Raw genomic sequence first — 11509 nt, forward strand, 5'->3', positions numbered from 1 at the left:
CAAAAATAAGCTCCACAACGTAAATCTGTACCCGCCGAAACAATGGCGACAAGACCATACATTTGCACACTGGCCCAAAAGTCCGGGTCAAAACATCTGCACAGTGGCCATAAAGCCGGGGACCAAAAATTGAACACTGACTATAAATTCGGGGTTCAATCATTTTCACACAGTCCATTTAATCAGAGTCCAATCATCTGCACACTGGCTATTTAATCGGGTACCAAAAAATCGCACACTGGCCATAAAGTCGGCGACTAAAAATTGCCTACTATTCATAAACACGGGGACCAAAAATTTAACACTGGCCAGAAATTAGAGGTCTAAAAATTTGCACAGTGGTCATAAAGTCGGGGACCAAAAGTTGAACACTGGCCATAAAGTCGGACACCAAAAGTTGAACACTGGCCATAAAGTCGGGGTCTAAATATTTGCACAATTGCAATTTAGTCGGGGTCCAAACATTTGCACTCTGGCCATAAATTCAGGGTCAAATCATTTGAACACTTGCCATTTAATCGGCGACCAAACATTTGCACAGTGGCCATAAAATTGGGGACCAAAAGTTGAACACTGAAATCGGGGACCAATCATTTTCACACTGGCCGTAAAGTCGGGGACTAAAAATTGAACACTGGCCATGAAATCGGGGACCAAAAATTGAACACTTTTCATAAAGGCGGGGTGTAAGAATCGCACACTGGCCATAAATTCAGGGTCCAATCATTTGCAAAATGGCCATTTAATCGGGGTCCCAACATTTGCACACTGACCTTTAATTCGGGGTCCAAACATTTGCACACTGGCCATAAATTCGGGGTCACACATTTGCACACTGGCTATAAAGTCGGGGACCAAAAATGGAACACTGGCCATAAAGTCGGATTAAATGGCCAGTGTGCCGGCTGTTTGGCCAGTGTTCAATTATTGGTCCCCGACTTTATGGCCAGTGTGCAAATGTTTGGTCCACGATATTATGGCCACTGAACAAATGTTTGGTTCCCGTCTTTATGGCCAGTGTGCAAATGTTTGGTCCCTGATTTTATGGCCATTATGCAAATGTTCGTTCTCCGCGTTTATGGCCAGTAGGCAAATGTTTGGACCCCGACTTTATGGCCACTATGTAAACGTTTGGACCCCGACGTTATGGCCACTGTTTAAATGTTTAGACTTCGACTTTATGGCCACTAAGTTAGTGTTTGGACCCGGTCTTTATAGCCACTAAGTAAATGTTGGGACTCCGTCTTTATGGCCACTGTGTAAATGTTTGGACCCCGAATTTATGGCCAATGTGCAAATGTTTGGACCCCGACATTATGACCACTATGTAAACGTTTGGACCCGACGTTATGGCCACTGTTTAAATGTTTAGACTTCGACTTTATGGCCACTAAGTTAGTGTTTGGACCCGGTCTTTATAGCCACTAAGTAAATGTTGGGACTCCGTCTTTATGGCCACTGTGTAAATGTTTGGACCCCGAATTTATGGCCATTCTGCATATGTTTGGACCCCGACTTTATGGCCACTGTGTAAATGTTTGGACCCCAACTTTATGGCAAGTGCGTAAATGTTTGGACCTCGAATTTATGGCCACTGTGTAAATGTTGAGACCCCGACTTTATGGCCACTGTGTAAATATTTGAACCCCGACTTTATAGCCACTGTCTAAATATTTGGACCCGTCTTTATGTCCACTATGTAAATGTTTGGATCCCAACTTTATGGCCACTGTGCAAATTTGTGGACTCCGACTTTGTGCACTCTGTATTTATGTGTGATCCCCGACTTTCTGGCCGCTGTTGAAATGTTTGGACCCCGACTTTGTTCACAATGCATATTTGTGTGATTCCCGAGTTTCTGGTCACTGTGCGAATGTTTGGACCCCGTCTTTGTGCACACCGTGTAAATGTTTTTACGTCGACTTTGTGGCCACTGTATATATGTGTGATCACCGACTTTCTTGCTACTGTGCAAATGTTTTGACCCCGACTTTGTAGATAAGAAAAAGATAGGATGTTCATAGCTGGAATGCCTTTCATCATAGATCTACTCAATCAGAACTAAACTAGCAACCACATCTACTTCATACCTAACATAAAAGTCTTTCGCAAACATTGATTTCGAGGAAATTCTTCAGCAGATACATGACAACTTAGTCTTTTAGAACAGTCATCTGTATATCTTGTGAAGCCATGGAGCTGTCTTTGGAAAGTTCCTCTCCAATAAGCAAACCTAGACAAGATTTCTTTTATGAAAGACCAGTAGTTGATCATGGATATAACTTGCTCCTCTCCCAGCCACTCTCATTGTCCAATAGAAAAAAAGCAGACTGGATAAAATGCTTAGCGGCGTTTTATCCATCTTTATGCTCTGAATTCAAATGCTGCTGAGGCTGACTTTGTCTTTCGTCATTTTGGGATCCATAAGAACAGATGAAATGAGCATTGCGGGTTGATGTAATCAGTTAGCCTCTCCCAAAATTACTTGCCTTGTGCCATAATTTGAAACCATTATCATTGTCATCATCATCATCATCATCATCAAGGCAGCAAACTGATGGAATTGTTAGCAAGCTGAACAAAATGTCTCATGACATTACATCCATCTTTACAATCTCAGTTAAAATTCTGACAAAACAAACTTTGCTTTTCATCTTTTTTGGGGTTGAAATAAGTAGTAAATTACTAGAGTTGATGAAATCAACTGGCCCCCTTCCCCCGGAATTTCAGGCCTTGTGTCTAAAGCAGAAAGGATTATCATCTTCACCACCTCCAGATTCTGAGTTAAAATCCTGTGGTAGTCAATTTTACAATTCATTCTTTCATGGTTGAACAAATGAAGTACCAGTTAAATGCTGGGGTAGACTAAGCTTCATTTTTCAGCAAATTTGTGGCCTTCTGCCTTTCTTGAGAAGCAATCATAGGTTTTCTAGAAGACGGCTAACCTGAAGGTAAGCAGCAGATTTTGATCATTGATCTTATCTCAGAAGCATCACACTTAAACCTCAAGGACTCATCCTACTGACTTCTTCCAATTAATATTTTACCTCTTCCAATTAATATTTTACCTCTTCCAATTAATATTTTACCTCTTCCAATTAATATTTTACCTCTTCCAATTAATATTTTACCTCTTCCAATTAATATTTTAGCTGTTCCAATTAATATTTTACCTCTTCCAATTAATATTTTACCTCTTCCAATTAATATTTTAGCTGTTCCAATTAATATTTTACCTCTTCCAATTAATATTTTACCTCTTCCAATTAATATTTTAGCTGTTCCAATTAATATTTTACCTCTTCCAATTAATATTTTACCTCTTCCAATTAATATTTTAGCTGTTCCAATTAATATTTTACCTCTTCCAATTAATATTTTACCTCTTCCAATTAATATTTTAGCTGTTCCAATTAATATTTTAGCTTTATTCAACTTTCTGAAATTCTGTTCAATGACAAAAACAATATTTTCGCATCGTAAACATCTCTGTTACAGATCAGGTTTTTAAAAATTTTTTTATATATGAAAAAAAATGAACTAAAAGAGCTACCATTAGCATGTATTTGAACAACATAAATACTAATTTATCAAATACCATACTACAAAAATTCTTAACTTCTTAAAATTATCTCTACCCCGAGAGGATGTGTCATAAGCTGTATGAAAGAAAGGAAGAAAAAGAAGAAAAACAACAACATGACTGCTCAAAATCAAGATCTTTGACGAGACACCACTTTGTGTAGGAATGTACCAGATGTGACCCAGACTGCAAGATTGATGCAACATAGTATGATGCACAGCATCCCACCTGTAAAGGACAGTTGCAGGATGGGCCGAAATTATCGTCATACAAAATAAAGACTTATTCCAGTTCCATCTTCTTTACGTAATTATGCACTGAAATTGCTTTGAATTTGGCACGAGACTCTCAAAGCGTAATAGATTGCAATAAGGCAAGATGGATTTTTCATTTTAGATATGACAATACCTGCTTAGGAGAATTGAGGCACTAGCCAGAATTCGAAATCGTAATCCAGGTATATCTGTTACCTCATCTTACGGCTTTTTAGCTGAGACAGTATGTTAAATTTTGCTTGTTTCTCCAATTTCTGTTGGTCTGTTGCATATTTTCAGCGAGATTAGTGATTAAGTTGGTGGGTTTTTACTTCCACTTTCTAGCAAGCTGGTGCTTCGTGTACCCTCTAATATAATTATTGCCTTCACAGGGTTTATCGTTTACAAAATTAAATTTAGAAAATTAGACAACACAGAGAACTCAATTGAAAGAATTAAAAGGAAAAAAAAAAAAAGAGAAAAACAATTATTGTATAGCTGTTTAAATGCTAATATCGCTTGCTACAACTAATGTTATTGTTGATATTATTATCAATTATTTGCATTTGCTGCTGCTGATGATAATAATCTTTACGAGTCTTCAGAAAAATATTTACTCATTATATATATATGAAAGCATGCTGTGGTTCTGATTGGTCGTGATGAAAAGAAAATAAACATAATCCTAAAAAAGGATTCAAACGTTTTTATGTTGTTTCCTGAATAAAAAATGGGATCATTTTTAAAACGGGGCCACATTTTTCATTAATGTTTTACGTAGTGTTTTTGGTACCGAAAGACTTTCAAACTTCGTATACTTATCTATTTTGTGTTATAGAACAGAAAAATATTTTTGTATTCGAATTTATTTCATGTAAAAAATTGTCTTATTTCGATAATTTCAACCAATCACTGACGTCCATTCAGCCGATATACATTAAGTGCCGACTACATAAACAAACGATTCTTCGTTTTATTTGCTTTTTTCATTTTAAATTTGGTTTAACCCTAACCCTAACTCTAGGGTTAGGGTTGGGGTTAGGGTTAATTGTTTCAGAATCGGCACTTAATGTATATCGGTTGAATGGACGTCAGTGATTGGTTGAAATTACAGAAATACGACAACTTTAACATGGAATAAGTTATGGATTTCTTTTTTTTTTAAGAAGACTAAGAGAAAAAGATGTTTTATATGACACATTCTACCAGTGTTCCAAGTTTCAAAGTGTTTCGTTAATGAAAAATGTGGCCCCCGTTTTAAAAGAGATCCAAAAAATGTATTTCCATATCATAAAAACATAACTTTATGATGTATCAACAATTATGTCACAACTTTACGATATAACAATAACGACATTGAAACCTTACGACACGATGTAACAAAACCGGAAGAAGAATAGAGAAGACGGTAAAAATTTAGATAAATTGTGTATGGATGAACAATCTGGTAAGAAATAGGTCCATACAGAATTTATCAGTTTAGTGTTTTTGGATCTTGTTCAAAACGGGGGCACCAGTTTTCATTTATGTTTTATGTAGTGTTTTTGGTACCGAAAGGCTTTCAAACTTCGTATACTTATCTATTTTGTGTTATAAAACAGAAAAAAAAGGAAAGTGTCCTTCCCATGGAGGAAGAAAGTGTATGTAAAAGTGTTTCCAAAGGAAAACCAAGTTTTGCACAGGCCGTTGGAGGTGACTCCATTGAAATAAAAATGACAAAAGAAAGTCTGTATACATACCGGAAATATGTACAAAAGGTGGATGGTGAAACGAAGCTAATTCCACCACCCGAGGCAGTCAACGCAATTAAGGAAAAAATTGTGGTGTACAAGGTATTCAACATTAAGGAAAAAAAAATTGCAGAGGCGCGTAATGAACTGGTGGAGCTGTGTTTGGCGCCAATTTGGTCGAAAGTTATTCACGTAAACCGCGGTACAAGAAGTGCAACTATCGAAGTTCACTTCGAGTCGGCGGAAGTGGCAAAGGAGGTTTCGACAGAAACCTTGAAAACAGACCTAATTATGCTGCTGCCCACTTACATGGGAAAACGAACAGCACGTGTAACTGTAGAAGACATACCATTTAGGTATGACGTAATGTGGGCGGCAGCGGCCGTAATCTTCGACGTGGAAGAAAATATAGAAATTTTAAGCACAAGGAGAAGGAAAGCAACCGGTTGGAAAGGTCAGGCGCTTGAGATGATAGTCCAAGCGGAGAACAATACTCTGGAAAATTTGCCCGACAGGGTGTCTGTGGGGGAGGGACATACCATTCGCGTGTCGGTTGAGGGACGGAGACCCAGATGTTTCAAGTGTGGACAGAAGGGTCACGTTCGCTCAGCTTGCACAAAAAATAAACAAAACACCATTAAAGCGAGTGGCGACGCTCCTGCGAAAGTGGACGAGGGAAGAAGAGAGTCACAGTTGCAGTTGCAGTGGAAAGCAGGAAGACGGAAGAAAGTGGAAAGCAGCAGGAGCGAGTAAGCGTGAGTACGTCTGAGAAAATGGTGACGGAGGAGGAAAACGAACTAACACAAACGGCATTTAAAACTGTTACAAACAAAAGGAAGACGCAATCCACTCCAGACTCCCCTCCCCAAACACACAAAAAAAAAGCTGCAAACTTGCAGACAGAGGGAAAAAAAAAAAAACCTCCCACACCTATCCCGCTGGTACAACACTCATAGGGCAGAATTTTAAGACCCCCCCCCCCCCTAACCCTGTTTTGAAAGGTTGTAAAAAAAACGACAGGATAGTAGCCATAAACATGAAGAACGAGAAGGTGGTGAAATACACAAAGGCCCACCCTCGCATAAAGTTCTTCAAAAGTGGTACGGAGGACGATAAATACCGCTACGCGAGGGTGGCCGAAGAGGATTATAAAGAAAGACTATTTCAAGAACATGTTTTAAACAAATTTATTATAGACGTCTCCAATGACGTCAAGGAAGGCAGATTGATTGTCAGCCCGGCAGCCACCCCAACCCAGAGCCCGGTGGCAACCCCGAAAAAGGGCCCAGTAGAAGCGGAAGGAGTAGGGGAGGATGGCAAACAATAAGTGCCATGCTCCCTCTCACAACCCTAAGTGCTTGCTTTTACCCTTATTTTTTCCGATGATTAAGTTGGGTAGTTTAAATGTGCGTGGAATGAGGTCGAAATGGAAACAAGCTTGTTTTCTGGACGACCTCATTTCACATAGAATAGATGTGGCTGTGATCACCGAGTCCAAGTTGGAAGGACCTGGGGCGTTCTCGCCCCTCCTCAATGGCTACGAGAAATTTATTTCGCCGAGCCGGAGGGGAGGTGCAGGCGTGGTGGTTCTTTTTAAGGAGGACTTGGAGTTACAGACACATACTGTCTTTCTGGACCCAGAAGGTAGGCTGGTCGTCCTAGATGTGACACATGAAAGTAAGCAGTCCTTCAGGTTGGTGGCTGCCTATGCTCCTAACGGACAAGGGCAGTCGGGTTTTTTTCGGAACCTGGAGTACTTTTTATTGACGTCTAAAACCATAGTTTTACTAGGGGACTTCAACACTATTCTCGATGCGCGCGTCGATAGTGTGGGCTCCACCGATAGGAAAGGGAATCCTTGCCTCAAGGGTCTACTAGAGAGTTTTAATCTAGTAGACCGCTTCCGACTGGATGAGCCGAGCGTTCCACAGTGGACGTGGAGTAATAACGACGGCTCACTCAGATCGTACATAGACAGAATTTTTGTTAGGGAAAGAGATAATAGTTTTAGCTGTCCACATTTTTGTATTGTGCCTTACTCGGATCATAAACTTGTGACGTGTGAGGTGCATATAGATAAGTGTCATAAACAGGGACCCGGGTATTGGAAAATGAACAAGTCTATTTTGACTTGTTTAGCTTTTCGTACCCGGATTAAGGAGTTAGTGCAGAGGGCATTATGTGGCACCATCATTAATAATAGATGGTGGCACGCCCTCAAGAGAGCCATCCGTCTTGAGTCCATTAGATTTAGCAATCAGCTAAGTTTAGACAGGAATAGAATAGAGGGTGACTTAGTCAAGAGTCTAGATGAGGCAATGGAAGCTGGCTCCGCATCCAAAGTGACAGCAGCGAGAACGGTCTTGTACCGTCACCTCAATGCCAAACACGAAGGGTGCCGAGTCAGAGCTAAAGTACGCGCTGGGAAACGAGAAGGTATCAACGTAGCCAGATGGGCTCGTCGTGTGGAGAGTCAGAAGGGCAAGAAGTCCTGCATTAAGTCTTTAACTGACGAGCAGGGGCGCAGGGTCTATGGACAGGAGGAGATGCAAAAGGCACTTCACCAGCATTTTGCTCGGGTGTTCGGGGAGAGCGGTTCGCTTGAGCGCGGGGAGCCCTTAAGGGATTTCCTAGCTGGCGGGCCTCGACTCTCGGCGCGTGAGACGGAATGCTGTGAGGGCCCGATCACTCCCGCGGAGGTAAGAGAGGTGCTGGCCGGATGCGTCGCGGAAAAGGCTCCGGGACTGGATGGTCTGCCCTATGGGTTCTATCGTTTAATGTCGGACTTGTTTGGGGAGGTCCTGGCAGGCGTCTATGCAAACTGGCAGCAGAATGGGAGGATTCCCAGTTCTGTAAGCCGGGGAGTTGTGACGCTGATCCAGAAGGACCCAAGCAAGGGGGATAGCATTAGTAATTACAGGCCCATAACTCTACTAAACGTAGAGTTAAAGATTTTGGCCAAGGTGTTAGCTAAAAGGTTGACGGCTGTCGCGGAGAAGCTTGTCGGGAAGGCACAAACCTGTGCAATCCCAGGCAGGTCGATCCAGGACAGCCTTCACCTTCTTCGCTACACCTTAGACAGGGTTGGGAAATTAACCGGAAAAGGAGGGGCATTGGTCCACTTAGACCAAAGTAAAGCTTTCGATAGGGTAGACCATCGGTACCTGGGGGCCGTCCTCGAAGCAGCTGGGCTGGGCCCAGGCTTTCGCGGGTGGATCTCCGCTATGTACAGCGGCATCAAGTCCACCGTCCAGATAAACGGTTACATAACGGAGCCGTTTTCGATCATGCGGTCTGTTCGTCAGGGGTGTCCCCTATCCCCGGTCCTGTACGTCTTGGCCCTGGAGCCATTGTTGCGGAGGCTGGAGAAGTTGGGTGACATCCCTAATGAGATTGGATGCGGTAAGTTCACTTCTGCTTATGCGGACGACGTCACTCTCATCGTGTCTAAAGAAGCACAACTACCTCGTGTAGAAGAGGCTCTCCGAAGATACGAAGCGGTGGCAGGAGCAAAAGTTAACAAGGACAAGTCCATCGGTTTGCGCCTCGGCACCTGGAGGAACAAGCCGTTATCGTCCAGTGTCGTTGGACACTGGACAAATGGTCCTGTTAAGTTGCTTGGAGTCTGGTTTGGTTCAGACTCCCAGACGGAGAAGAATTGGAGCGAGGTAGTGAACAAGGTGGAGGCCATAGTTCGTAAGTGGTCCGAAAGGTTTCTGTCCTTGAAGGGTAGAGTGGAGGTGGTGCAGGTGTTTATAGCATCTGTAATCACCTACCGCCTGTCCGTTGTGCCTTGCCCCGATTGTTGGCTAAACAAGCTGGTAAGACTCCTCTTCCGCTTTTTGTGGAGGGGGGGAAAGCCACTTGTGAGGCGCTCCGTGTGCTGCCAGGAACCGCTAAAGGGTGGTTTGGGGATGCCCTGGCTAATGATGCGCAGACATGCGTTGAGGCTGAGACATCTCTGGTGCCACCTGGAGGGTGATAAGGTGTGGAGTCCGTTGGCGGAGGAGTTCTTGCCGCGACCGGCCTCGCTGGAAAGATTTAAACCCGGTCTCATTAAAAGACGTAATTTGACTTTATGGCAGAAGGAGTGCCGTCAGGCACTCTGGTTTATCCACAAGACGGGCAAGGCTGGCTGCGGGAATACCACCTCGGTGTTCTTTATTACGATTGACCGTTGACTGAACACTATTCAATTTTTTTTCTCCGTGTTTTTCTCCTTGTCTCCGTATTCTTTCTGTTGAAGAGCGTAGCTCGAAACGTCAAAGACTTTCCGTATTCCCGGCGAAATGTTTATTCTTTCTACTCTCTTTTTACTGGTTTCAGTCATTTGACTGCGGCCATGCTGGAGCACTGCCTTTAGTCGAGCAAATCGACCCCAGGGCATATTCTTTGTAAGCTTAGTCCTTATTCTATTGGTCTCTTTTGCCGAACCGCTAGATTACGGGGACGTAAACACACCAGCATCAGTTGTCAAGCGATGGTGGGGTGGACAAACACAGACACACTTACAAATATATACATATATATATATATATATATATATATATATATATATATATATATATATATATATATATATATATATATATATATATATATATATATATATATATATATGTATATATATATATATATATATATATATATATATATATATATGTATATATATAATATATATATATATATATGTATATATATATATATATATATATATATCATCATCATCGTTTAACGTCCGCTTTCCATGCTAGCATGGGTTGGACGATTTGACTGAGGACTGGTGAAACCGGATGGCAACACCAGGCTCCAGTCTGATTTGGCAGAGTTTCTACAGCTGGATGCCCTTCCTAACGCCAACCACTCAGAGAGTGTAGTGGGTGCTTTTACGTGTCACCCGCACGAAAACGGCCACGCTCGAAATGGTGTCTTTTATGTGCCACCCGCACAAGCCAGTCCAGGGGCACTGGCAACGATCTCGCTCGAAAATCCTACAGGAGCCAGTCAGGCGGTACTGGCAACGGCCACGCTCAAAATGGTGCATCTCATGTGCCACCCGCACAAGAACCAGTCCAGGGGCACTGGCAACGATCTTACTTGGCTTGCCGGGTCTTCTCACGCACAGCCCATTTCCAAAGGTCTCGGTCCGTAGTCATCGCCTCGGTGAGGCCCAATGTACGAAGGTCTTGCCTCACCACCTCAGCCCAGGTCTTCCTGGGCCTACCTCTTCCACGGGTTCCCTCAACTGTTAGGGTGTGGCACTTTTTCACGCAGCTATCCTCCTCCATTCTCACCACATGTCCATACCAGCGCAATCGTCTCTCTTGCACGCCACAACTGATGCTTCTAATGTTCAGCTTTTCTCTCAAGATACTTACACTCTGACGGGTATTCACATTGACATTACACATCCAACGGAGCATACTGGCTTCATTCCTTGCGAGCTTACGTATGTCCTCAGCAGTTACAGCCCATGTTTCACTGCCATGTAGCATGGTTGTTCGTACGCATGCGTCATACAGTCTGCCTTTTACTCTGAGTGAGAGTCCCTTTGTCGCCAGCAGGGGTAAGAGCTCTCTAAACTTTGCCCAGGCTATTCTTATTCTAGCAGCTACACTTTCAGCGCACCCACCCCCACTACTAACTTGGTCGCCCAGATAGCGGAAGCTATCGACTACCTCTAGTTTTTCACCCTGGAATGAGATAGAAGTTGTTTCCTGTTTGTTTGCAGTCTTTATTGCACCTGAACATCTGCCACAAACAAAAACTAACTTGCTAGTTAACCTGCCTTTGATGTTGCTGCACCTCTTATGTGTCCATAGCTTGCACCGGGTACATCTTATAGAGTTACTACCTACTCCTTTTCTACATACTGAGCAGGGCCATCTACCTGAAGGGGTTTGTGTTTTATCTACCTTCCTACTTATTAGGATTTTGGTTTT

This window comes from Octopus bimaculoides, chromosome 8 (genome assembly GCF_046866305.1).
Source record: "Octopus bimaculoides isolate indiv1 chromosome 8, ASM4686630v1, whole genome shotgun sequence".
Classification (NCBI taxonomy): Eukaryota; Metazoa; Mollusca; class Cephalopoda; order Octopoda; family Octopodidae; genus Octopus; species Octopus bimaculoides.